Source organism: Microcebus murinus, chromosome 5 (assembly GCF_040939455.1).
Source record: "Microcebus murinus isolate Inina chromosome 5, M.murinus_Inina_mat1.0, whole genome shotgun sequence".
NCBI lineage: Eukaryota > Metazoa > Chordata > Mammalia > Primates > Cheirogaleidae > Microcebus > Microcebus murinus.
In genome coordinates, this window is record NC_134108.1 from 39,815 (window position 1) to 65,939 (window position 26,125).

At 42.7% G+C, this 26,125-nt stretch overlaps 1 long non-coding RNA gene across 2 annotated transcripts; it reads right to left on the reverse strand.

The window, feature by feature from the left end:
* Positions 1–1,550: 1,550 nt before the first annotated feature.
* Positions 1,551–24,399, reverse strand: LOC105881082 (uncharacterized). 2 transcript variants are annotated; one of them, XR_012919232.1, is made up of 12 exons: positions 23,630–24,399; positions 23,222–23,293; positions 22,520–22,665; positions 22,006–22,161; positions 19,977–20,102; positions 18,189–18,286; positions 12,933–13,068; positions 11,386–11,473; positions 10,666–10,798; positions 9,336–9,562; positions 8,163–8,223; positions 1,551–7,877 (listed from the first exon to the last, which is right to left on the reverse strand). It is a non-coding gene; the product is annotated as an uncharacterized LOC105881082 (long non-coding RNA). The 2 variants fall into 2 exon arrangements; XR_012919231.1 differs by lacking the exons at positions 11,386–11,473; positions 18,189–18,286; positions 19,977–20,102.
* Between the last annotated feature and the right edge of the window lie 1,726 nt (positions 24,400–26,125).

Consider the following 26,125-nt stretch of genomic DNA (forward strand, 5'->3'; position numbering starts at 1 on the left):
GGAAACTCACCCCATTTTTTAGTCCAGTCCCAGTCTGTACTAGTGGAGTTGCTTTCTCTCCACACCCCTGTTTTAATGGTGCCCAGTCTTGCCCAAAAAATATTCTGTAAAGGTCCATGGTGAGCCCCTAAATATCTGTAAACTGGTACATACATAGTCCAAGACTCACAGCTGCAGGTATCCTGGGGCTATCTACCATACCTCCAAGCCCATGAAGATCAAAGGTGCCCCTCCATCCCAATATGTGTACAGACTAAGAGCAAGATCTTGCATGTCATCAAGTATAGATGGAAGGCACTGAGGTCACCTTCCCTAAAGAGGGGGCTGCCATGCATGACAACAACCCTGTCGATGTTGCTTTAGTACCCAAATAACAGCCCCAGGTACACTTCTGCTAAATGCCATCAGTAAGGCTTGCAGTGCCCTGATCAGCCTCAAGGATGTGGTGCCTGATCAGACTGGGAAGTAGAGAGGACAGGGGCATGACCAGGGCGGAATGGGGCATGAACACCTTTGTCCACCAGCCAGAGCTTCTTTCCCATCTTCATTTTATTTTCTTACTTTCCCATTCACTCTAAGGCATCTTTCTCTTGGTCTCAGATTTATTTTACTTGGGAGGTAAGTGGCTGCCTGGTCAACATTCCTGCTATTGACAGGTAGGTGATCCTTTTGCTCTGCAAATGTCATCAATCCTGGCAACCCACAGAAATGTCCAGGGAAGGGAACCACTTCCCCAAGGTGACTTTACAGTAAGGAAACCACACTATCAGGTCAAGGTGTGTTTCCCCAACACCTGAGCATGCTCCACATGATGGATCCTTAGGCAGCATCGACCCTGTTCCTAAGACTTTCCCCCAACCAGCCCAGTATCAACTGCAGCAATAACACCCCAAACACTCCCCGATCTGTGTGATCCTCTAGTCACTGACTTTTCCTTAGAAATGGTTAAGCCACTATTTTCTTAAATATATGTGTATCTTTGACCTTCTCTTGAGATATGGAAGACCTATCTTCTTTACTACTCTAAAGGATATGAAACAGCTAATGAGAGGGAAGGTATGGGCTGCAATATAAGGTCATTACGGCAAAGTTAAGAGGTAGGAAAAATAGCCCATCTTCTCAAACTTCATCAGGCAGGGAAGGAGGTTTGGGGGGCACATTATATCCATTCCTCAACAAGAGCTCCAGTGGACGGGCAGGTGGGAGGGTGGAGGAGGGGATGGATATATATATATATATATACACACACACACACACACACACACACATACATAATCAGTGTGATGCACACCATCTGGGGGATGGACACGCTTGATGGACTCAAGGGGGAGGGGGGCAAGGGAAATATATGTAACCTTAACATTTGTACCCCCATAATATGCTGAAAGAAAAAAAAAAGAAATAAAAGAGCTCTAGTGGACTGGTCAACTTTTGGAAGCAAAATAGGCAATCAGGAAGAGCTGAACTAACTTCTACTTCTCCCTAGTAAGCACAAACTCTAGATTACCCAAAACCTATGCCCCAACACAGCACACAGAAAAGACACCACCTTTATTAGAACATTTATTGAGGAATATATTGATTCTCAATGAGAATCATTATTATTTTGGGGGCAGTGAATTTTCCTCTCTGGAAATGCATGGGAAGCATTTTCTAAATCATAGAGACACAGTGTTTTCAGCAGTGGTAGGGGTGGCCAGAGACACCCGGCCAACTTGATGCCTGCAGATGGGGCTTGGATGGGGCACAGGCTCCCTGTGGGGCATGGATGGGAAATACTCTTGACACAATAGGGAGATGTCCTTTTCCAAAGCATTTTCTTGCCCCTTGTGTTTTATTCTAGGTTTAGAAAACCAGTGCCAAAAGCGAATCACTCACTTTATGATTTTCAGAAGGAGGCTGTCCCTTCAGTGACAGGGTTAGGGAAGATTTGCTCCCATGCATTTCCTCTAATGTCTTGTCTATGCATCTGTGAGGGAAGGCAGAAAAGTTAGTCTGCCTTCCTCAATTGTCTGGGCATTTCCTGTAGATTCATGGGTGGTATCAGAGAGAGATTGTATTAGGATTCACTGTCCACCTTTGCCCATAGGTGAGGAGGCAGAGGGGGATAATCAAGTCTGAGAACTGAATTTGTTATTCCAAACTTATGTTCATGAAAAGATTTAGAGCTTCTTTCAGAAGGCTTGGAGATGACATCTTTGGAATTTGTTGCTCCCATATTTTCTTCATGAAAAGCTCTAGAGCTTCTTCAAGGCAGCTGGGAGATCCCATTTTGGAATTTGTTGTTCCTGCATTTTTTTTTTTTTTTTTTTTTTTTTTTTTTTTAGTGAAAAGCTTCTAGGGGGCTTGGATATGTCACCTTTGGAATTTGTTGGTCCCGCATTTTCTTTATGAAAAGCTATAGAGCTTCTTCAAGGCGGCTGGGAGATCCTATTTTGGAATTTGTTGTTCCTGCATTATTTTTTTATGAGAAGCTTCTAGGGGGCTTGGATATGCCACCTTTGGAATCTGTTGTTCCCACACTTTCTTCATGAAAAGCTTTAATGCTTCTTCTTCTGGGGAGCTTGGAGATACCACCTTTGGAATTTGTTGTTCACTCATTTTCTCTTCACAGAAATCAACAGATCTTCTTCTGGTGGGTTTGGAGGTCCCAACTTTGGCATTTGTTGCTCCTATATTTTCTTCATGAAAAGCTTTACAGCTTTTCTTCTGGAGGATTGGAGAGGCCACCTTCAGAATTTGTTGTTCCCACATTATCTTCATGAAAAGCTATACAGTTTCTGGAAGTCATGGAGATCCCACATTTGGATTTTGTTACTTACATATTTTCTTCACGAAAAGCTATAGAGCTATTTTTACAGGGCTTGGAGATCGCACCTTCAGAATTTGTTATTCCCCTATTTTCTCGATAAAAAGCTATAGAGATTCTTCTAGGAGGCTTGGAAGCCCCATTTTTGAAATTTGTTGTTTCAACCTTTATCAAAAGCTATAAAACTTTTTAGTGGGCTCAGAAATCCTACAATAGGAATATGTTGTTTCCACATTTTCTTCATGAAAAGGTTTAGGTTCTCACTAACGTTGACTCAAAAAAAAAAGAAAAGAAAAAAAGAAAAGGTTTAGGGCTTCTTGGAGCTTGGAGATCCTACCTTTGGAATTTGTTCTTCCCAGATTTTTTCATGAAAACCATAGAGCAGCTTCTAAGAGGCTTGGAGGTCTCAAATTTGAAATTTGCTTTTCACACATTTCCTCCATGACAAGCTTTAAGATTTCTCCTAGGAGGCTTGGAGATCTTACCATGGGAATTTGTTGTTCTTCACAAAAAGTTTTAGAGCTTCTACTGGGTGCCAGGACATCCCAATATCAGAATTTGTTGCTTGCATTTTCTTCTTGAAAATATGTAAATCTTCTTCTAGGGGGCTTGGAGATCTCACCTTCACAACTTTTTGTTCTCACATTTTCATGAAAAGCTATAGGTTCTTCTAGAAGGCTTGGAGGTCCCACCTTCAGAATTAGCAGTTTGCACATTTTCTTCATGAAAATGTACAAAGCTTCTACCAGTGGGCTTGGAGATCCCACCTTCAGAATTTGTTATTCCAATATTTTCTTCAGGAAAACCTTTAGAACTTCTTCTAGGGGGCCTGGAGATCCCACCTTTGGAATTTTATGTTCCCACATTTTCTTCAAGAAAAGCTCTTTAGTGTCTTCTAGGAGGCCTGGCCACCTCAGCAACAGAATGTGTTCTTCCTGCATTTTCTTCATGAAAAGCTATATAGTTTCTTCAAAAATGCTAGGAGATCCCACCTTCAGCAGTGTTTGTTCACATATTTTCTTACTGAAAAGCTTTAGAGCTTCTTCTACGGGGCTGAGAGATCCCATTTTCGTAATTTGTTGTTCCCTCCCACATTTTCTTCATGAAAAGCTTTAGAGCTGCTTCTAGGGGGCTTGGAGATACCGCCTTCAGAATTTTTTATTCCCACATTTTCCTCATGAATAGCTACAGAGCTTCTTCTAGTGGGCTTGAAAATGCCACCTTTGAAATTTTTTGTACCCACACTTTCTTTATGGACACTTACAGAGATTATTTTAGGGAACATGGAGAGCCCACCTTTGGAATTTGCTGTTTGTACATTTTCTTATTGAAAATCTTTAGATCTTCTAGTATAATTCAAGATCACACCTTTGGACTTTATTGTTCCTATATTTTCTTCATGAAAAGTGTTAGAGATTCTACTAGGCAGCTTGGAGAGCCCACTTCTGGAATTTTTTGTTTGCACATTTTCTTCATGAAAAGCTATAGAGCTTCTTCTTAGGGGGCTTGAAAATCCCACTGTCAGAAGTTAGTGTTATACTTTCTTCAGAAAAAAAGCTATACATTGTCTAACATGGGGCTTGGAGATGGTACGTTCAAAATTTGTTGTTCGCAAATTGTCTTCATAAAAATCAATAGACCTTCTTCTAGGGGCTTGGTGATCCAAACTTCAGGATTTGTTTTTAGCATGATTTCTTCATGAAAAGCTTTAGAGCTTTTCCTAGGGTGCTTGGATATCCCAACATGGGAATTTGTTGTTCCCTCCCACGTTTTCTTCATGAAAAGACACGGTTTCTTCTGGGGGCTTAGAGAGCTCACCTTCAAAATTTGTTGTTCCCAAATTTTCTTCATGAAAAGCTTTAGCACTTCTTTTAGGGGCCTTGGAGTTCTCACCTTTCAAATTTGTTCTTCCATTTTCTTCATGAACAGCTACAGAACTTATTCTACGGGGGCTTGGTAATCACACCTTCAGAATTTGTTGTTCCCACATTTTCTTCATGAAAACTTATGAAGCTCTATAGGTTTCTTCTAGGACGCTTGGAGATCTCCCCTTTGGAATTTGTTTTTCACACATTTCTTTCATGATAGACTTCAGAGCCTCTTCTAGGAGGCTTGGAGATCCCATCTTTGGAGTTTGTTGTTCCCACATTTACTTCATGAAAAGCTATAGAAGCTTCTTCTGTCGGCCTGAAGACCCCACCAGTGGAATTTGTTGTTCCCAGATTTTCTTCAAGAAAAGCTACAGAGCTTCTTCTTCAGGCACGGAGATCCCACCTTTGGAAATTGTTTTTCCCACATCTTCCCCAAAAGCTATATAGCACCTCCTAGAAGGCTTGGAAATTTCACCTTCGGAATTTGTCATTCCCACATTTTCTTCATGAAAAGTTATACAGCTCCTCCTAGAGCTTGACAATCCCATCTTCATAATTAGTTGTTCCCACATTTACTTCATGAGAAGCTAAAGAGCTGCTTCTTAGGACATGGAGATCCCACTTCAGAAATTGTTTTCTCCACATTTTGTTCATAAAAAGCTTAAAGCTTCTTCTAAGGGGCTTGTAGATCCTACCTTTCTAATCTACCCTAGAGATAAGGTTGGTTGAAAAGGCAGCATTGGAAATGACAAAAAAGTTGGATAAGATCTCTTTCAAGTTAAAGATTTGTATGGATTCATGGACCTTGGGGAAATCCCCACATCATGCTCATATGAAAACTGTTATTATGGGCCTCCAAGATCTCTTACTTGCTGGAGCCAATAAAGAAAATTTCCTGGGAAGTATTCCAGCAGTGGTCACAAGACAATTGTGACACATTTTCATGTTTTATTTGCCTGTGGGATTTCTCAGGAAGAGGTACTGTTTGATAGAATGCCATGAATTACGCACAGTCCTAGAAATCTTACGCTCATTCATTTTCTCAAATTTTTTGCTCAGTTGTATTGTCTGGGCATGTTCCAGTTATTTCTGACCTAGGCTCACACTTGAGGCCCTTGAATTATTCCCCAATAGACTCACCATGTAACTTTCTAGGTCTTTCAGAGTTAGGCCCCAGACCCTGATCGGAGGATCTTTCTGGGTCACTCAACAGATGATCTTTTAGGCCATTATCCAGGCTAAGTCCCTGATTCTTTCTTGCATCCTTAACTGGGAGCAAATCCATGCATCTCCTTTCCAAGCTTCTTGATTGACTTAATCCAAAATTCTCTAGCTCTTTGCTGCTGTGACCTTGAAACAAAGAAATCTATGAGAGTGTATGACGGCACATGGACTCAGATGTCTTAGGAATTTTTCTCTGAGGATTTAGCAGAGACAGAGACCCAAGGATGCAGCATGGCAAGCCTCATCACTGTTTGACAAGCCTCCTTTGAAGGTTGTGCCCTATTTTCTTGTGAAGCTCACTGCTGAGGAAAAAATCTCTAGGAAGGATAGCGACTGGAACATAAAATTTGGATGATTGGCTAATATAAGGTTGGAAACTGAAGGACAAGTCTTCCTGAGATTTCTTGATCACCGAGGATAAACTCCACACCATTTCCTGTTCTTTCTGCAACACATCCCATTCCAGGTGGTGAATTTCAGATGGCATAAGATATCGTGCCCCATTCTGGGGTTTATGTAAACATACTCCACAGATCTTAATCTGGGCTAGAGGACCAGGTGACAAGTTTGGGACTGGGGATTGAAACTGCACCTGACACTGGACTTGAGTGAGGGTTAGGGACTGAGATTAGGGAAAGGTTTGAGGCAAGGACAGAAGTTAGGGATGGTTAAGTACTGGGGATTCTTCGGCTATGAAAGTATTTGGGATTCTACTGAAGGACACAAATGTTGAGGAACAGACACCTGGGATAAGGACGACAGAGTGCAGGGACTTGCCATACTGAGATAGGTGATGCCAGAAGACCTGGATATATTTTTGCTCCAAATCATCCTCAAAGGTCTCAGAATATAGGGGCCGCTGATGCACATGCTGCTCCTCTGGTTTGCCTTTGCTGGTCCGAAAAAAGAAGGGAAACTGCTGAGTCATGCTGATTGGCAACCGGTACTAACATTCTCCCTGAAGAATTTAGGTGGTAGTCTGGCCTGAGTTGCTTTGGGAAAAAAATGTCGTTTTCTTTTTCTTCCAAATCAGGAAATCTCCCCTTTTTAACCTGTCTCTCCAAGAGTGCCAGAACATCATAGTTGGGCAGGGAAAGGAAAACAGATGCAGGGCCTCCTGAAAATGAAGCCTCAGAAGAGTAGTAAGAAGCCCTTGCTTGGAATCACATGGTGCCAAGTTGGAGGGGAACAAGTCCTGGGCATGATGCTGCTGCCGCCAGAATTATGAACCCACAAGGCTTGGAGGGTCAATGTCTCTGATTGTTGGGACATAAGTGGACAATTCATCAGTGCTACCTGGAGAAAACATCTCTAGAACAAGCTTCAAAAGGTGAAAATAGATTTAGATTGAATCACAGCTAAAGTGCCATCTGGGGTAGCAAAGTAGAGAGGGTTGGCGGTGCATGATGATGCGCATGGACATCAGTGGGATCCATGGTGAGGTATAAATTTGGTAAGGGGTTGACGCCTTGGTAAAGGCTGGGGTCAAATGCCATGGTGGTGTTCAGAGAGAAAGCAACCTCTGGTTGGAGAACAGGGTCTGATCCCTGAGTGTGATGTGGTGGGAGAGGGGAAAAGGAAAATGGTTAGGGTGGAGAAGGGTTCACTGGGAACTTGGAATCCCAAGGAGGAACAGGCTCTGCCGGCTGAGAGTCACCCAGTGGTGAGGTACATCAGGTGAGGGGATCATCAGGTCAGGTAAGAAAATGGAAGGTGGAGATGGAGAAGGCTCGGGCAGGGGTGCTGGAATTAATTCTTCTGGAGGGCTTGCTGAGAGCATGGAGGACAGAGCGAATGACTCTCTCAAGGAAATGGTAGAAATGAAAAGGGACACCAAGGGAGCAGCATCTTCCAGGGACTCCCGGGATTGCAGTGGCTTGTCTTCAGCAGTTATTCTGTTACACATCTCAAAGACAGGGTCTGGACATGATGGCTGACGAATGTAGATGGTGTCATGGTGCTGGCCCAGGGGGCTACAGAAGACAGGAAGTACAAAGCTGCAGCCAGGACCAGAACAAGGAAAGAGGTGCCTGCTTGCCTAGCCAGGGTGGGGCCACTTGAAGCCTGCTACCCACTTCCACCTTGCCCCCACCCACGAATTCACTATACACTCTCTAGCCTTCCCCCAAGGCCTTCACTCACAAACCCATTCCTATGGCCACCCCCTCCCATGACTATGGCAGGGTGCACCGAATCCCTGAATTGCATAGAACATGCTTTTCAGAAGGTACCAGGAAAGAAGGGGAAAGATTCATCACCCTATCAGAGCAGAAAGCAGCTTCTTTCCCACTTCTGCTTCTCTGTGGCAAATTGTCCAACCTGGGAAACCAGGAGAGTAGATTATATATATAAAGAAGGCAGGAGCACAGGAATCATACAGGAGTCCCTTTATAGGAGACCCTTGGCATATTAAACTCTGATCAGCAGACAAGGTCAAATGGCCAACAATAATATTAACAAGGTTCACAAGTGTATATGCTTTCATTTATAAAGTACTTTCACACACATTCTCCCACATGCTGCTCAAAACCACCACATGAAGCACAGACATCAGTGGTTACCTCAACTGGAATCTTAGCACTGAAGAAGTCAAAGTACCAATACAAAGTCAGGAGACAGAAGTGCTGACTCCAAGCTGACTGGTAGTCCTTCCTTGTTGTCTCCCATGGCCACCCATTGGGGGACACCCGTTTCCCAGGTCCATCACTGCTTCATGCCCACAGATGGGAAGAGCAGGGACTCTCATAAGTCTCAGGTTTGACTGCCTTCCCATGAGCCCTCCTCTGAGAGCTCTGTTTCCCAGAAAGACTGTGTCTAGCAAATGACATCCTCAGAGGTCATGGACCTGGGGCCTCATGGAAGGACAGGAAGGCTCCCTTTTGGAGCTCTCAGGTCAAATAGGCATAACCCTACCTCTCAGTATCCCACCTTTCCTTCTCCTCTTGGCTCTGCCTTGATGGGAGAACAAAAAGAAAAAAATGAGAGGCTGGGACACAGAATCAAAAGTCTGTGTCCACCAAAAATCAAGCTAGAAGTCACACCTGCTCCCTCAGAGGACCCTGTATCCTGGAGACAGAGCTCAGAAGCCCTCAATATTGCTCTCCAGGAAGGAAGGCTTGGTCAAGTGACACCTAACATGGAAACTGACAATCAAGTGTCAGGAGAGACTGTTCTCATTTAGAGAACCCATATCTAAATATGCCAATCCAGAAGCACAGAATCACCGCGTTTGGGGTTTTTATTCTGGAACTCTCCACCACACCCAGTTAGCCTGTGAACCTAAGGTGGAAACTTCATCCTACTCGCCTTTGCCCTGTCCAACCCCTTACTCTAGAAGAGTGAGGTTCCATCACTCTCTAAGCCAACCAGACTCAATTAGAGATGTGAGAATGGGAACCAACCGCAAAGCATCCCTTTTGGGTGTTCCTTACCTTTTGGATGTCTTTATTTTTCCAGAGGGTTGGTAACACAGGTACAGAAAGAACCCCAAACCACTCAGAAAGGTGAATTTGGGTTCAGTATCAGAGAAAGCTGAGCTGAAGCTCAGCCATGGATCAGTATGGTTGTTCAGAAAGCAGACTATTCTCCATTGTTGGAATAGCAGGGCTGCCTGAAGCAACTCAGCCTTGAGGGTGCCCGTGATTGGCCACAGTCCTGCCTGCATCACAGAGCACAGGAGAGTCACAAAGGGGTTCCTCCCCCACCCTCCATCCCAGTAGATCCCTCTGCCCTCCCCTGCCATCCTATTTTCTAGCTTCGCCCTTTCTTCATCTCATATATTTGCCTCAGTGAAATTTTCTCTGTGTTTCATCTGGAACTCAGATATTATCTGAGCCCCCCTTGACTCTGTGGAGGTCTTGACTGAGATCTCAAAAGTCTGAAATACTATCCGGAATTTCTGCTTGTACCCGGACATTTACACCCTAAGGGTCACACGTATACTCAAGTCCACATTATCTATGGAATGTCATCAGGCATGGTGTGGTCTAAGTCCGGGCATAATTTTTTCTGCAATTCTTTAAGTATTGCCTGCCTCTAAAATGGTGGCTTTGTTCTTTGGCTGGCCTCATAAAATGACTGCTAGCAGCAGTTATGGTGGGTCCTCAATCATATCCAATGGCAGAGCAAAGGCCAAGGACAGTGTTTAGAACCACCATATGAAAGTTCCAGGCTTCACGCTGATTGGACTATCCCTGATCCAATTTATATAACTAGGGAAGTATCATTCTGATTGACTTAAATCTGTATCAATCACTATGACAAGGAAAAGGGATTATTCCAAGTGGTTTAGAGCAATCAGAGTCCTCCTCTGGATCTGAAAATTAGGTCTAGCCCTCCTAAATATCATGGTTATCACTCAAGGGAACTGAAAATGGGTGGTAGAATTTCAATATCGGCTATAATTAAAAAAATAACTTTTAGCTATTTAGTAAAGTGTTTCTAAATGTCTTTTCCTCATTTTAAAGTTATCACTTACTTTACTACATTAGATTATTTTCAAATAAAATATCATGTTTTAGCATCCACGGGCAAGTGTAGTTGAGAGTGAATTAATGCAAGGCAAGACATTAGCAAGAATTTCAGAATATCTATGTTAGTAGTCTTATCTTCTCTCTCTACTTCCCCTGATTTTTCTCATTCCATTTTCTAAATAATCTTTTTTTTTCACTTTCCTTCCACTTATAATCCTGTTTTTATTCTCTTGATATGCCTTTTAATATATGCAAACACAATAGGATATATGATCAGACATTTCCCTACCTCTCATAAGTTTAGCTAAGCCTCAAAGCTGTTGACACAGGTGACAATGTCCTCCCACAGAGGCATTACACAGCCCTCTCAGGAATTTTTCAGAGGAAGACAAAATTATCCATTTGCTCACCTCCCCAGCATTCTGTGAGAGAAAAGTAGAGATTTGTTAGAAAGTAAGTTCTACAGAAGTAAATTTATATGTGGAGATGAGACAGGGATGGTCTCACCCACCCTTAGTCAACCAAGGAAGACTTTCAAGTAACTCAGAGTGCCGGTGCTTGTCAGAAAGGGGGCGGGGCTGGTATCTTATTTTCCAAGTAGATATATACCAAGAGCAACAATCTAGGAGTTTGGGATGAATAGGGGAAGAAGAGTAAACGAGCAGATACTGCTCATCTTTCCCACTGCTGATTCTCAAGCTTTGGGTCAGGATTGAGCTAGGCAGAGGGTGGAGAGCTTATAGGAAACTTTTAAGTTGTACACAGGATGGAAGGTTTACTTTAGACTGAACTGGGCTTCCTAATACCTGAAAACACCACTCTTTAATAATATCCTCAAATGGCCGTACCGAAGCTATTTTCAAGAAGTTAGGAAGAAAAGTCCAAAAGTACATCATTTTAAGTTAGTTGTGAAAACATTTTTAAAAGTTTTACGTTACATTTTTAATGTGAAGAAAAAAGCTGTTTCCCAATTGTACCCTACTGAATTCAGTGTACTTAATAAACTTACTCTATGAATGCGAAGTGTCATATGTGTATCTTCAATATACTTTCTGTGAGCATATTTCTACACTTAAATCATGCATCAGTCTTCAGGCCTGTAAGAAACTCAATAGCTCAAAGAGAGTAACTGAAGAGAGTTCAATGAAGAGGCTGTTTAGAAGAGGTGGGCAGGACAAGAAATATCAAACCAACAGAGATGGCGGGAGCCGTAAGCACACCCAGGCCAGCTGGGGAAATGCAGAAGGAGTGTTTGCCTGAGCCCAGAAAGAGTTGGAGCTGAGCTTCTCTTGCTTGAGACTTGGATGGCACCAGCAAGTGGGGAAGCCCGGGCAATGCTAGGCACAGAGCAGAAATAAGTAAAGAGCTCACTGCCCCTGGCAAATGGCAAATATGTAGCACATATAAAATATTTCAATTTCAGAATTATGGCAAATGGAATTATAATATATAGAATATTAAAATTACTGAAGACTGATAGAATTGTGTAGAACACAGAATTTTTCCATTGAGTCTTTGGCAAAAAAAATGGAATTACCTTCCTCAAGGAAAAAAAATTAACTTCAGATCAATAAAATCAGCCTTAGAAATGTAGAAGATGTATTATATTTAAACAAAATTTTATTAGCCTAAAATAAATATGGATAAATATATGATAGAAAATAATCACCAAAACAAGATCTCAAAAGGCAAATACTACAAATGGAAACTGAAGAAGAGTGAGCTCCTATTATTAGATATCTACTGCAATTCTTGTTCTTAGCTAAATTCTTATGTTAAGTTGCCTTAAAGAGGAAGCTGTTTATTAATATCTTCCTGTTTATTAATGAGTGATGAGGTGGCTCTGTTTATGAACTGGGTTGTTGCTACAACACATTTACAGAGTTATTAATAAAGCAAACTGCAGAGACCATCAGTGGAAGATCGGAGGTATTTGTTCTGACCAGGATTTTCCCACTGTACCCTAAACTAAGGTCTACTTAGCCTAGACTAGTGGGTGTCACCAGTGCAGTGGAGCTGCTTACAAGCGAATAAGGTTACTCTGCTTCTAATAGACCCAATTCTCAAGTCTTTGAGTTTCCTCTGCAGTCAGTAAAGACGGACCCAAGGTGCAGGATGAGAAGTTTCTGTGAACCTTCAGGTGCTCCCTTCTGGCCCATCCCTCCCCTTGAGTCATGTTTACTATATACAGGAACAGGTTACTAAGCATACAATAAGTTCCTATTGTTTACAGTCCACTGTTGTCATAAACTGCTTGTTAAACTATGGAGGACGACTTTAACAATTCACTTGTTTTCCTAAGGTGCCAAACGCTTCTCCATCTGCTCCACACAATTACACAAGTATCCTCCAGTGAGGAAGGCGTTTTCCCAATTTCTAAAGCAACATATTAATGTGAAAAAGAGCACTTTATTTTGAGAACCAAAGGCTCCCTCCCCCAGCCTGACACTCACCAACATCCATTCTGTCTCAGTGGATTTACCTCTCTCGGATACAACCTGTGTGTTAAGTAAACCTGTGTGTTTTGAGTAGTGGTAATAAAAATAGCTAACTTACCTGTGCCAAGACACCATTTGAAGAAACTTATGCAGGTTGACTCAACTAATCCTCACAAAAAACCAATGAAGTGGGCCCTGACATCTGCAGGCAAATGGCTTTTCATTTACTTCTGCCATCATCGTTATTTCTCCATCTGTAAAATGGAGAAAGTAGCAACACACAATTTACTGAGCACATCTGCATGAGAGGCATTGTTCTAGGCCAGGAATGGCTAATAGGGTTTATCTCTAACCACTCAGGAGTGACTTCCTACAGAACAGGGGAGATGGATTCTTCAGATGTCACATGGGGACAAAGTATAATCATTGGTTGACTAGTGAAGGCTGCTGTGGACACAGGAATGGGTGAAGTGGCAGGAGTGAAGTGACAGATTTACTTTCCTCCTAGGCAACTGAGGCGGGGGAAAGACAAGTACAATGCAGGCTCTGCCTCAGTCCAGTCTGAGAGGGAAGCATCGCCCACAGAAGTGTAGTGTCAGAGGGCAGGCAGCATAAGAGTGTTAACAGAAGATGTACTGGATTTTCAAAACCAACCAACACAAAGTGTGTTCAAATCACAACTCTGTGACTCACAGATACATCTTGAAATAATTACATAATCTTTCTTGTTCTCACTTCCTCTTTTGTAAAGTAGATAATAAATCTAATTTATAGAGTTCTAGTGTGAATGGTATAATGTGAGTAAACTGCTAAGCGTAGTATCTGACACACATAGTAAGAGCATAATAAGTGGTAAGGAAATAAAAATTACATATATACTTAATATGTATATATATTTTATTGTGTATTACATACTATATTACATTCTTATATATTATTCATCTTTATGATTATATGTCATCTATATTATATATATATACATATACACACACACAATTCTCTCCCGTATAGAACACAGAATGGACACAAAGGAAGAATCAAGTCTATCTGCCAGAGGTCAGAAAAGCCTTCACAGAAGAGGAGGCCCTTGAGGTGATTCTTGAAAAAACAGACCCATATGCCTGCATCACCCTGCTGTTTTGAGGATTTGGTGACACCATTTATTGAAAGCATTTCACATAATACCTACAGTTCACAAATGTTAGCTGAAAATAAATGTTTCTGTTAGTTGCTTTATTATTCCATGGTGACTTTCTGAATCTGTCAGAGTTCTTGATGGCAAACAACCTAAACTGTCTCAAGCTAATCTAAGCAGAAAAGTTCTTGGAAGGGTCTTAGAGAGCTCAGTGAAGCAACAAGAAGCATGCTCAATGGAGAGAAGAAACTGAGAGAGGCCAGACAGCCAAGGCCAGCCCCCAGGAGCGGTCTGGTCAGGTCAGTGGCATGGACACCCAGCACTGCTGCCATGACCAGGATGATTCTCAACCACCCCTGGGATTGTGTGCATCCCTCCCTCAGGATGTCATACCCTTGGTGAGAGATCCCAAGGGGCTAATTTGGGCTAAGCTGGGTCAACTTTCCTTCAATTTTCAACAGGAAGTAGTAGGACCCTTTTTTCTACTAACAATCTCACAGCAAGGCCCATTTTAGAAGTAGAAAGGGAATGTGGATGTAGGGTATCCATAAAAAGAGTTTTAGCTTAACTTAAAGAACATTGTTTTGACATAGCAGAGACTACTAAACCAAAAATGTAGAAAAGCATCAAAATCCCAGAAATTTACCTTCAAAATATCAAATACTTAAAAATCAAGACTTTTAGGTCTCTTGATGTTTCATGCTAGGTATCTGATACATAGTAGGTAATCAATAAATAATAGTAAAGTAAATCAGAGCCAGTTACCAAATATGTAATTCATATTCATCATAAATAATAATTTATGCAAATCTTTTACAAAAAACTGGTCTAAAATGTTAATTTCCCGGTTTGAACTCACATATAGGCCGATTTGAACTAAGGGAAAATTGGTTTTGCTCTCTTTAACACCACTAACAAATTGGAGAGATGCTTTTCTTCTAATGTGATTATGAGCAGGCAGGAAATAGTCCAAGAGGAAGGTAGGCCTGTAGGTTGATAACAAGACCTGGTGGTCAAGAGTTAGCTGATAATGACGGCTGGGCATAGTGGCTCAAGCCTGTAATCCTAGCACTCTGGAAGGCCAAGGCGGGAGGATCACCTGAGTTCAGGAGTTCCAGACCAGCTCTGAGCAAGAGTGAGACCCTATCTCTACTAAAAATAGAAAAAAAATTAGCCAAACATCATGGTGGTGCCTATAGTCCCAGCTACTCAGGAGGCTGAGGCAGGATCGCCTGAGCTGGGGAGTTTGAGGTTGCTGTGAGCTACGATGACACCACTGTACTCTACCCTGGGGCATGGGGGGGAGATGGGGAGAGACAGACTCTATCTCACACACAAAAAATAAAAAAATAGTAGAGTTAGCTGATAACGGATCAGCAAAAGATAACTCTGATGCTCCCAAAAGATCTGCTCCACGACTTCTAGGAACTGCACAGACCTTTAGACAGAAGGCACAAGCCAGAAAAAAGACTTCAGTGGAAAAACTGGCCCTTTACCATCAGCACTTAAACATGCCCAGCTCTCTCCCATATCAAATAAAATCATCCCTCTCCATCTTCTCCTGCAGGTGTTACCCTACTTCTCTATTCCCCTTGACTGTCCCAAACTTTTTGACAGTTATTTACATTCCCTGTGTCTACTTCCTCACTAACCTCCCACTCACTGCTCAGCTCGCTGTAGTCTGGCCTTCAGCCTCAAACTTTACTGAAATGCCACTTCCCAAGGTCACCACCAACTTCCTGATAGCTAAGCCAAATGGACATACTTCCACCCTTATCTTCATTGGCTTCACAGAGGCTGTGGATGATAACTTCCTCTTGGAAATACTCTCTTTATGCAACTTTCAAGACTCAAGACTCTCATGGTTTTCCTCCCGTGTATATTCAATTGTAATGCCTTGTCTTGGATTCACAAAGGTACCTGATATGCAGCACTTGGAGACTAAACTCACAATCTTTCTCTGCAGATACGCTTTTCCTCCTATGTTCTCCTTCAAAACAAACGTCTCTCATTTGCACGGACACTAAAGCTACAGGCCCAAGCAGCATCCTGGAATCTTCCCTCTCCCTCAGCCCACCATGAATTCAGGGACAACGATTACAATTCCTAAATGCCTCTCCAATACTTCTACTTTTCTGCATCCCTTCTAAAACCACTCTACTCAAGTAATCGGCTAAATAATTGGATGATCTTAATGACCTCCTATCCCTGAGCCTCAATTTCCTACTATGTAAAATAAGACAAGTAGAATAAGCACCAAGTTTCTTTCTCCTTTATATTCTGTGATTGTAAGAATTTACAACCAAGGAGAGGCTCAGGGAAAAACCGATTCTAGCGCTTTGGGAGACCACTTACTTTTCTCATTTAAACTAAGCACTGGGGAAAAATTGGGTCCCACCTCCTCTCCATAACACTGCTCTCAAGAATAACCTAAGACTTTGCAAGACAACTTATAAGAAGGCCTTTCCCCTTAAATAAGCCTTATGCCATGTTTTGAACTGTAGAAAATATTTTAGCATGAAATTCTAATGTTGTTAACAAATCTACCTACCTTGCTTCCTTATTCCTTTAAAGGGTCCTTAAAAAAGAGGTTATAGCTATTCTTGAAAATGTTTTGTGTAAAAAAAAAATGTAAAGATTCAATCTTTGTTGACTGCCACCTTGAGTGCCTATTTAAAAACCTGGATAATAGGAAAAGGTTGATGGAGACTGGGAGGCAGGGGATGGGAGGAGCAGGGATGAAGGAGTTTAGTCCATTTTCAGCAATAACAAGGTCAAAACAAATGCAATATAAAAGAGTAAAAAATTTAGGTGAGGGCTACTCTATGAAAAAAACTATTTACTATAAGCAGATGAAAAAAGTCAAGTGACACAACATGGCAAATTCTACTACTGAGTTCAATAGGGAGATATTTTAATGGAAAAGAAAGTAGATCGCAAAATTAGTAGAAGTTGGGGGAACTTCAATTGGCAAGAGTCAGAAAAGTGGCCGGGCGCGGTGGCTCACGCCTGTAATCCTAGCACTCTGGGAGGCCGGGGCGGGCGGACTGCTCGAGGTCAGGAGTTTGAAACCAGCCTGAGCAAGAGTGAGACCCCGTCTCTACTATAAATAGAAAGAAATTAATTGGCCAACTAAAATATATATATATAAAATTAGCCGGGCATGGTGGCACATGCCTGTAGTCCCAGCTACTTGGGAGGCGGAGGCAGAAAGATTGCTTGAGCCCAGGAGTTTGAGGTTGCTGTGAGCTAGGCTGACGCCACGGCACTCACTCTAGCCTGGGCAACAAGCGAGACTCTGTCTCAAAAAAAAAAAAAAAAAAAAAAAGGAGTCAGAAAAGTGAGGGGTCACGTCCTGCCCTAAGGATTCTTTTGGTCCTGAAGTGTATTAGTCCAGCTGAGTCAAGTCCTGGTGAGGATATCACATATCCTCTCAAAAGGGCATCTATCAATGGGAGACACATGGGCCATCTCTCCAAAGGTCATTAGCAGATTCAAAGTGTGATGCTGCATTACTCTAAGGATTAATTTTCTAACTCTAGGGATGGAACTTTCCTCTAAATGAGTAGGCCTTTACACAAAAGCACAGACTCACATGGTATGAATACAACAGAAATAACCTTTCACATTGCCTCCCATCTTCCTGAGACCCAGTGGGAAAGAAAGGGGAGGTTCTCTGACAAAGAGGAAAGCTAAGGATTTGAATTTCCCAGCCATCCAAGCAAAGTACAGGTCCTACTAATGGGGAAGAAGTGTGATGCCATCATCCTGGCAGACCAAGACCTTGGGAAAACTGGGCGCTTCTTATCTGGCTGGGTAAGACACAGTACTGCCAACAGACAACCTTGGTAGGCAGCAGCAATACCTTTTGGTGAGTGACCTTTTGCCTCAGACCCTCTCAGAGACACAGTATTTGGGTTCCTACAAACCCCAATGGCATGGGGTTAACTAGGTCTTGGCTCTTTGGGAAATGCCCTATCATGATGAGAGTTTGGCTTCTCAGTCACAAAAGCAACCTGCCAGTTCCTCTAAAATATGTAACTAAAAGCTATCTACACTTATATTTCAAACATACTGTCATTTCAAACTGCCATATCATTAGATTGCATCATACAGCTTTAAATCCAAGGCAGTGGCTTTCAAACTCTATGGACAGCAACTCACAAAATAGATATAATTTTTTATCATAAAGCAGTTACACACACACAAAATACAAAAATTTTATGCCACTTTAATTACCTTTATTATAGGCAATATATTCTAATACTGTCTGTTTCATTGCTTCATAAGTGCTTGTCACAGTTACCAGAATCATTTCATAACCCAGGACCTGAAGACTGAAAACATTAGCATTACAGGTTCTAGCCACTCCAGCTAGGTAGTATGGTGTCCAAATTTTTTTTTAAAAGCTCATTAAAATGCATCATCAAAATGCAACATTTGGCCGGGCATGGTGGCTCACGCCTGTAATCCTAGCACTTTGGGAGGCCGAGGTGGGTAGATCGCTCAAGGTCAGGAGTTCGAAACCAGCCTGAGCAAGAGCGAGACCCTGTCTCTACTAAAAATAGAAAGAAATAAATTGGCCAATTAAAAATATATGCATAAAAAATTAGCTGGGCATGGTGGCACGTGCCTGTAGTCCCAGCTACTCGGGAGGCTGAGACCAAAGGATTGCTTAAGTCCAGGAGTTTGAGGTTGCTGTGAGCTAGGCTGACACCATGGCACCCTAGCCCGGGAAACACAGTGAGACTCTGTCTCAAAAAAAAAAAAAAAAAAAAGCAACATTTGCTGAAGGAACCTCAGTCCCAATCAAGAGCATTGCCCTGGGAGTCTCACCATGACTCACCAAGTGAATAACCAAGTTCTTTTCCTTTGCAGAACTGAGAGGTGAGCCAAACATCCAGTGAAAATGGCACAGAATCAGGACAGAGTGAAAAACGAGGGCACCCCATTGCCGAATGCAAAGTGTGATACCTCTGGAAAACCCAAAGCAGCCCAGAATGAGGTAAGAACAAAACAAAACAGAAAAATATATATTAATGGAGAAAGGATCAAGCTTGTGACTCTGTCTGCTTCACAAGTTGTATTTTAATATTTTCCAACCCTATGCAACAGAGAAATACTCAGGATGACTCCACTAATCATGTGGCTTTGAGTATCTCAGCAGACATCATTTAAAAGAAAAACTGCACATTAAATTAGTTCAAATTATGCAAAAATAATACATTCAAATAAGCAAGGTAATTCACTTCTAAATTAAAATTGTTTTCAATCACTTGGCATCTCAAATCAAAGCAAATGAGTAATGTAACCAATTATATCAATTTGACTCTTAAATTTAAATACATAAACATATGATGAGCTGAATTAAAATTCTTATTTGATATACATTTAACTTATTAACATTTGCACCAAGGTAGAGAATCACATTCCAGAGGTGAAATAGTCATGTCCTTGAAAACCAAAAGAGGCTGCCACAAAAGTGCCTTTGTGAGATTCTACAACAGCAACACAATGAGTCCCCAAATCTATTAAACAAGTCATCCCCACAGGAAAACTAAAGTAGAACACACTACTTATTATAAAAGAGGAGTAAAAAATTTAGGGGAGGGATGCTCTATGAAAAAAACTAAAAACTATTTACTATAAAAACAGATGAAAAAAGTCAAGTGACACAATATGGACTCTCACCAGGATTTGACTCAGCTGGGCTAACACACCCCTCCACTACTAAAAGCAACACTGCAGAAGCTCATTAAGTATTTATCCAGGGAAATGTTTGATAAATAACAACATTCAGTTTTAGGAAGCCATATGAGAACATGTTAAGCTTCAACATGGTTACATTCATGATTGTGGGATTTCATAGAAAGGAAAGAAATTAATATTTATTGAACATTTATGTTTTGCCAGGCATTACTAAATACTTTTACATACAGTCATGTGTCACTTACAATGTGGATGCATTCTGAGAAATGTGTCATTAGGCAATTTCATCACTGTGTGAACATCATAGAGTGTACTTACACAAGCCTAGGTGGTATAGCTCACTACACACCTAGGCTATATGGTACAGCCTGTTGCTCCTGGGATACAAACTGTACAATATATTACTGTAGTGAATATTGTAGACAATTGTAAGCATTTGTATACCTAAACATAGAAAAAGGAACAGTAAAAATACTGTATAAAAGATAAAAAAAAGTACACCTACATAAAGTCATTCCATTATAAATCTTATGGGAACTAAGCATATAGTACTAGGTCTTCAAAATTAATGACAAAAATTTATAATATAAAAAGGAAGATAAATTATCAACTTTTTCACTAGAGTTAAAACTATAATTTAAATAATCACATTTTCTAAACTTATCCTGGCTGGACAAATACTAGTGTATTTATGGCCACAGAATATTCAAAACTGGTTCAGTGCCGGAAGATAACAGAATGTAACTGGTATCACTAATTTTGTTGAAGATTGCTAACCTTGAATTTTTTTTCTTTTTTTTTTTTTTTTGTGAGACAGAGTCTTACTCTGTTGCCTGGGCTAGAGTGCCATGGCATCAGCTTAGCTCACAGCAACCTCCAACTCCTGGTCTCAAGCGATCCTACTGCCTCAGCCACCCAAGTAGCTGGGACTACAGGCATGAGCCACCATGCCCAGCTAATTTTTTCTATATATTTTTAGTTGTCCAGCGAATTTCTTTCTATTTTTAGTAGAGATGGGGTCTTGCTCTTGCTCAGGCTGGTCTTAAACTCCTAAGCTCAAACAATCCTCCCACCTGGGCTTCCCAGAGTGCTAGGATTACAGGCATAAGCCACCGCCCAGCCAACCTTGAATTTTCTTAACAATGACTTTTTGTCTGAAAATCTTTCCCCCACCTATAGCTGTGGCATCTGTTCTCTCCCACCTTATAAAATTTGGTACTTATAAAATGTAACCACTAAAAATGATCATCAGTGTGAAAACTGCTTATCTTCCTAATAGTCATCTAATATGTTCTAAGCAATAACCTGATTAAAGATACACTTAGGACTCTCCTGGCAATTCACAACTCTTGACTCTTTACAGTGAGAAGGGCTAACTAAATCACATGGCTATAATCCTAGGGAGAAGGTATAAGATGATTAATTTAACATGTTTTATAGTAAAACTGCTTTACTTTATACAATATAAACTAATACCTACAACCTCTCTACCTTTTCCCTATTCCTTCCGAGTACTAACATCTGTGGGGAACATAACTTCTTAAACAGTCTCAAGAATTTTTAAAGTATCATTTGCCTTATATGTAGCAGATTGAAAACAAATGTTCAAACAATGTTTAATAAATACTAAGGGAACAGAAAGATCTCAGACATTCATCTTGCTCACTCTTGAGAAAAAAAAAAAAAAAAAAAAAAAAAAAGAAAGATCTCAGATAGTTATTATTTCTTCTCTCCATCAGATAAAACACTAGAAAACCACCACTACCACCATGGACCACTCTATCATGCATTAAGCTGGATACAGTGCATGTAGCTAGAGGCTAACTGCTGACAATCATTAAAAGGAGAAAGAGGGAGAGAGCACTGGATAGAAATTAAACCTGTCAATACATAATTTGATCCACACAATTTATTTAATTACAGACATGCTTAAGAAGTGCTCTTTAGGCTGGTCGAGGTGGCTCACGCCTGTAATCCTAGCACTCTAAGAGGCCAAGGCGGGTGGATCCCACAAGGTCAGGAGTTCCAAACCAGCCTGAGCAAGAGCAAGACCCCGTCTCTACTAAAAATAGAAAGAAATTAATTGGCCAACTAAAAATACATTTAAAAAATTAGCCGGGCACAGTGGGGCATGCCTGTAGTCCCAGCTACTCGGGAGGCTGATGCAGGAAGCTCGCTTGAGCCCAGGAGTTTGAGGTTGCTGTGAGCTAGGCTGAGGCCACAGCATTCTAGCTCGGGCAACTGAGTGAGGTTCTGACTCAAAAAAAAAAAAAAAAAAAAAATCAAGATATGTTCTTGCCATGTAAACAGAAGTGGGAAGAGAAAAAAAAAATCAAGATATGCATACCTCAAATTACTTTCCCACATGTGTTTATCACCTGGAGTAAACTGTTCAAGACTGTTCATCTCCATGAACATAGGACCTCCATGATGCCACCAAGGTCCAAAAGACCAAAAGAAGGGGGATATGCTGTGTAAATGCTGATTGTTCCAATTCTATTCCCTTTAAAAAAAGGAAGAAAGAAAAACATAAATTGTATTTATATATTACAGGAAATAATTTTAGGTTTGTTTTAGGTTAAGTACCCCATTATAGGATTGTATACAGACATAAGTCAGCAATGGCCAATCAGAGCAAGATGTAAAAGGACCTCACACACAGAACCAGGTACAAAAGTGGCTGTACAGAACTAACAAGATCCCAAACTGACTAACCTACCCATACATCTTGTACTGAAAACCTTTCCTACCCTCCCTGGCTACAGGCCACGAGGATGCAATTTCAAAGTGAGGATCCTCTGTTGAATTTTTTGAAAATGACAAATAGCCAAAGATCCGTTATCAACACAAAAAGCACCCACATATCAGAAATGCTTAGGACAGAAGCAAGTTTGCAGGTGCTGAGGCTGCCAGGTCATTCACAGGCTGTTCTCTTGCCCATCGCTGCAGACTCTTGCCATTTCCTCAGCTGTCCTGATCCTGTACCTTTTGCAAACCAGGACATTTTCTAGAATGAGATTTAAATTTTAAAATATATTACCCACTTGGTATATTTTATGCTAGATTTACACTCAAAAAATGCCTATCAGTTTGAAGCCATTATATTTGAAATTTCCAAACAACTTTCAAACATTAAAAAAAGAAAGTATGTCAGACTTAGTGCCAGATCATTTCAAAGTGGAGAGTTTAACTACGAATAATTCATTCTAACATTTGGTAAGCAGTAGCATACACGCATACATTACGATAGTGGAAAGGTTAAAAGGCAAAAAGCCAACAAAAGCGCCGGTTATTCACAATCGGCCCTCTACGTGACTCTCAGGGAGGCTCCAAACCGGCGGTGGCTCTGGGTCAATGCGATTCCTGGCCCGCAGTGACAGCTGGCACGTCAAGTACTTCGGCGTCCTTCTTTCTTCCTCCCAGGGAGCACGAAGCCTGACACCTGAAACTCGTCAGACTAACAGTACCTAGTTTCAGGGCTTCAGAGTTCTGTATTTATTGTTTTTAAAGCCCACTGGCACACACTCAGTGTTGTGTGAGGTGTGTGCGCAAGAAGAACCTACCTCCTGCACGCACGGGAACCACGCACAGTGCAAGCAGCTCCCTCTCCCCAGGAGCTTTGCTATCGTCTGCTCCTGCGAGAAGCATAAAGAACCAACCTCAAACGCGGCCTGGCAACGTGCGCACACCACGCCCGGCGCGGACCTGTGCACTCTCGGCCCGGCTTCGCCCGAGCGCCCGTTAACCGCCGCCCTCGCCTGCCCCGCGCCCGGCGCGAGGCCAGGTACCGCAACGCCCAACGAGCATTCCGTTTCCGAAGTCTTCCCGCCGCCGTCCCCGCCCCACCCGGTCGCCCAACGCCTGTCCGGCCGCGCCCCGCCGAGCCCCACAGGCCGCGCAGAGCCCGTCAGCGCCCGGAAGGGGGTGCGGCCGGGGCCGAGCTCGGGGTCCTCCCCTGCCGCCGCGCTCACCTCCCTCCCGCCCGGGCAGGGGCGGGCGGCCGGGGTCCGCAGCGCTCCTTAGGACGTTGGAGGCGCGGCTCCCTCGGGTCTGACGCTCCCGCCCCTTTAGCTCAACCGCGCCTGCCGGGGGTCTGAGGGGAGCGGCTGTGCGCGCGCGCGCATGTTGTATGTTTGCGTGTGCGTGCGTGCGCGCGCCCACGGGTCAGTGGCCCGGCTTACTCCCCACACCCGAGGTCACAGCCATGGCAACGGCAGCTCCGCCCGCTTCCCAATTCTTGCCGCCCCCGCCCCGCCCCCAGGCTCTAGGGTGCGTAGAGAGGAGACCTCGGGCAGTTGCGGGAATGTCAGGGCCGGTTATCTGCCGTGGGACTGCGCACCATGGCTGGACTCCCAGCTCCTCCGTGTGATCTTGGGCGCCCCTCAGACACCGAACTGAATGTCCGGGTAAAGTGAGGCTGATGGGTAAAACCCGCCGCTGTGGTTCCAAGGACTGAACGAGGAACGTGGAAAGCGCACATGGTACATCCTAAATACCTGATTACTATGTGATAGGACAGACAGCCTTGCCAATAAACAAACGGACAAAAATTAACAAAAAAAGAGAAAACATAATTGCCCCTTTGAAGGGAAAGATGGAAGCATAGCAGCCCCTCTTCAATTGACCATCTAGGGCTTAACCCACTGTCTCTAAGACTAGCCACCTGTGAAGTTTGTCTTCAGAGCACTTGAGAAGATCTTGTGAACTAAAATAAAATTTTAAGGCCCAAACCCCCACACTGGCTGACTGAATGGACCCCCTTGTGGCCAAAGGAATATCCTAAATCTAAATTGCCTGCCAGGAGGAAGGAGGTGAGACAAGCCTCATCATGCCCGACTCCCTCTTCTGGGGCATCCTTTGTAACCCTTTAACAGGCCTAAGGGTATGCAAGACAAACCTGCAGGTCCTCAATTTACACAACAAATCTATGTCCAGTGGCTTGTCTCTGATAAACAGCTCCTTATGTTAAAACATTCCAAGCCTTTAGAAAAAGCATCAGGTCTTTAACCACTTATGAGCCAAAGGATCTTTAAACTCACCTACAACCTGTAAGCCCCATGTCATGTTTTTTCGGCAGCGAAAGAAACAGATGCAGAGAAAGAGTGGGGCCAAACAACGAGGCTTTATTTAGCGCTCCTGGATGAGGTTCTGGGGTCCCAAGAGAGGGTGGGCCCCAGAAGTCGCCTCTGTTTGAAGTGGGTGAGGCCTTTTATACCATTTGGGCCAGGCAACTTTTGGCGGGAAGAGCTGGGGAAACCTTTGGTGGTCATTGAGAAATAAGAGGGGCTGGCAGTATTTGTGGAATCCAGGAGCCAAAACTTTCTTATCCAGGAGTGGTAGTTTTCATTGGGGCAGTCGTCCTTGGTGGGTCTGGTCTCATGAGCCTTTTCTTTTTTGATCTTGGGAAGGGAAGGGCCGGCCACCAGCCTTACACCCCCTGCTTCGAGATGGCCCACCTTTTTGGGCCAAACCAAGGTATGCCTCCCACATACTGATTTATGACTTTCCCTGTAACCCCTGTCTCCCTGAAATGTATAAAACCAAACTGTAGGCTGTGCACTGTTGCTCACGCCTAGCACTCTGGGAGGCCGAGGCGGGCAGATCGCTCAAGGTAATGAGTTCTAAACCAGCGTGAGTGAGACCCCTTCTCTACCAAAAAATTAGAAAGAAATGAATTGGCCAACTAAAAATATATAGAAAAAATTAGCCGGGCATGGTGGCGCATGCTTGTAGTTCCAGCTACTTGGGAGGCTGAGGCAGGAGGATCACTTGAGTCGAGGAGTTTGAGGTTGCTGTGAGGGAGGCTGACGCCATGACACTCTAGCCCAGGCAACAGAGTGAGACTCTGTCTCAAAAAACAAAAACAAAAAACCAAACTGTAATCCAACCATAGTGAGTCCACTTGCTCAAGGCTTCCTGGGCATGGCTCTGGGTCATGGTCATCAAATTTGGCTCAGAGTAAATCTCTTTAAAATTACTTTACAGAATTTGGCTTTTTTTTTTTATTTCGGCATATGATGGGGGTACAGATTTTAAGGTTTCAATAAATGCCCTTTCCCCCCTCCCCCCATATGGCCTTTATCAATAATTTGGCTTTTTTCTGTTAACAATCTGAACAGATAGGAGTTTGATGCTTCTGCACCAGCTTTCGGCAGCCCGATAAGCCAGACTCACAGAGAAGAGAAAAAAGGGGGAAAACAGATAAAGCCATTTTCTGCTATCAGCTGGCAACAATCACCTTTTTATTTCCTTTTCTTTCCCATACAGACTCTCAGCCCCTTAGCCTCAGGGGCCGGCACTTCTTTCTGGCCTTTATGCCAAACCCCTCACCTCCTGGAGAAGCAAATAAGCTTTACTTAAAACTATTCTAATCTTTGTGTTACGCCATGGGGTCCTGGTGTGGTTTGAATGTGCTTCCCCAAGTTCATGTGCTGGAAACTGAATCCCCAAGGGGACGGCGTTGAGGG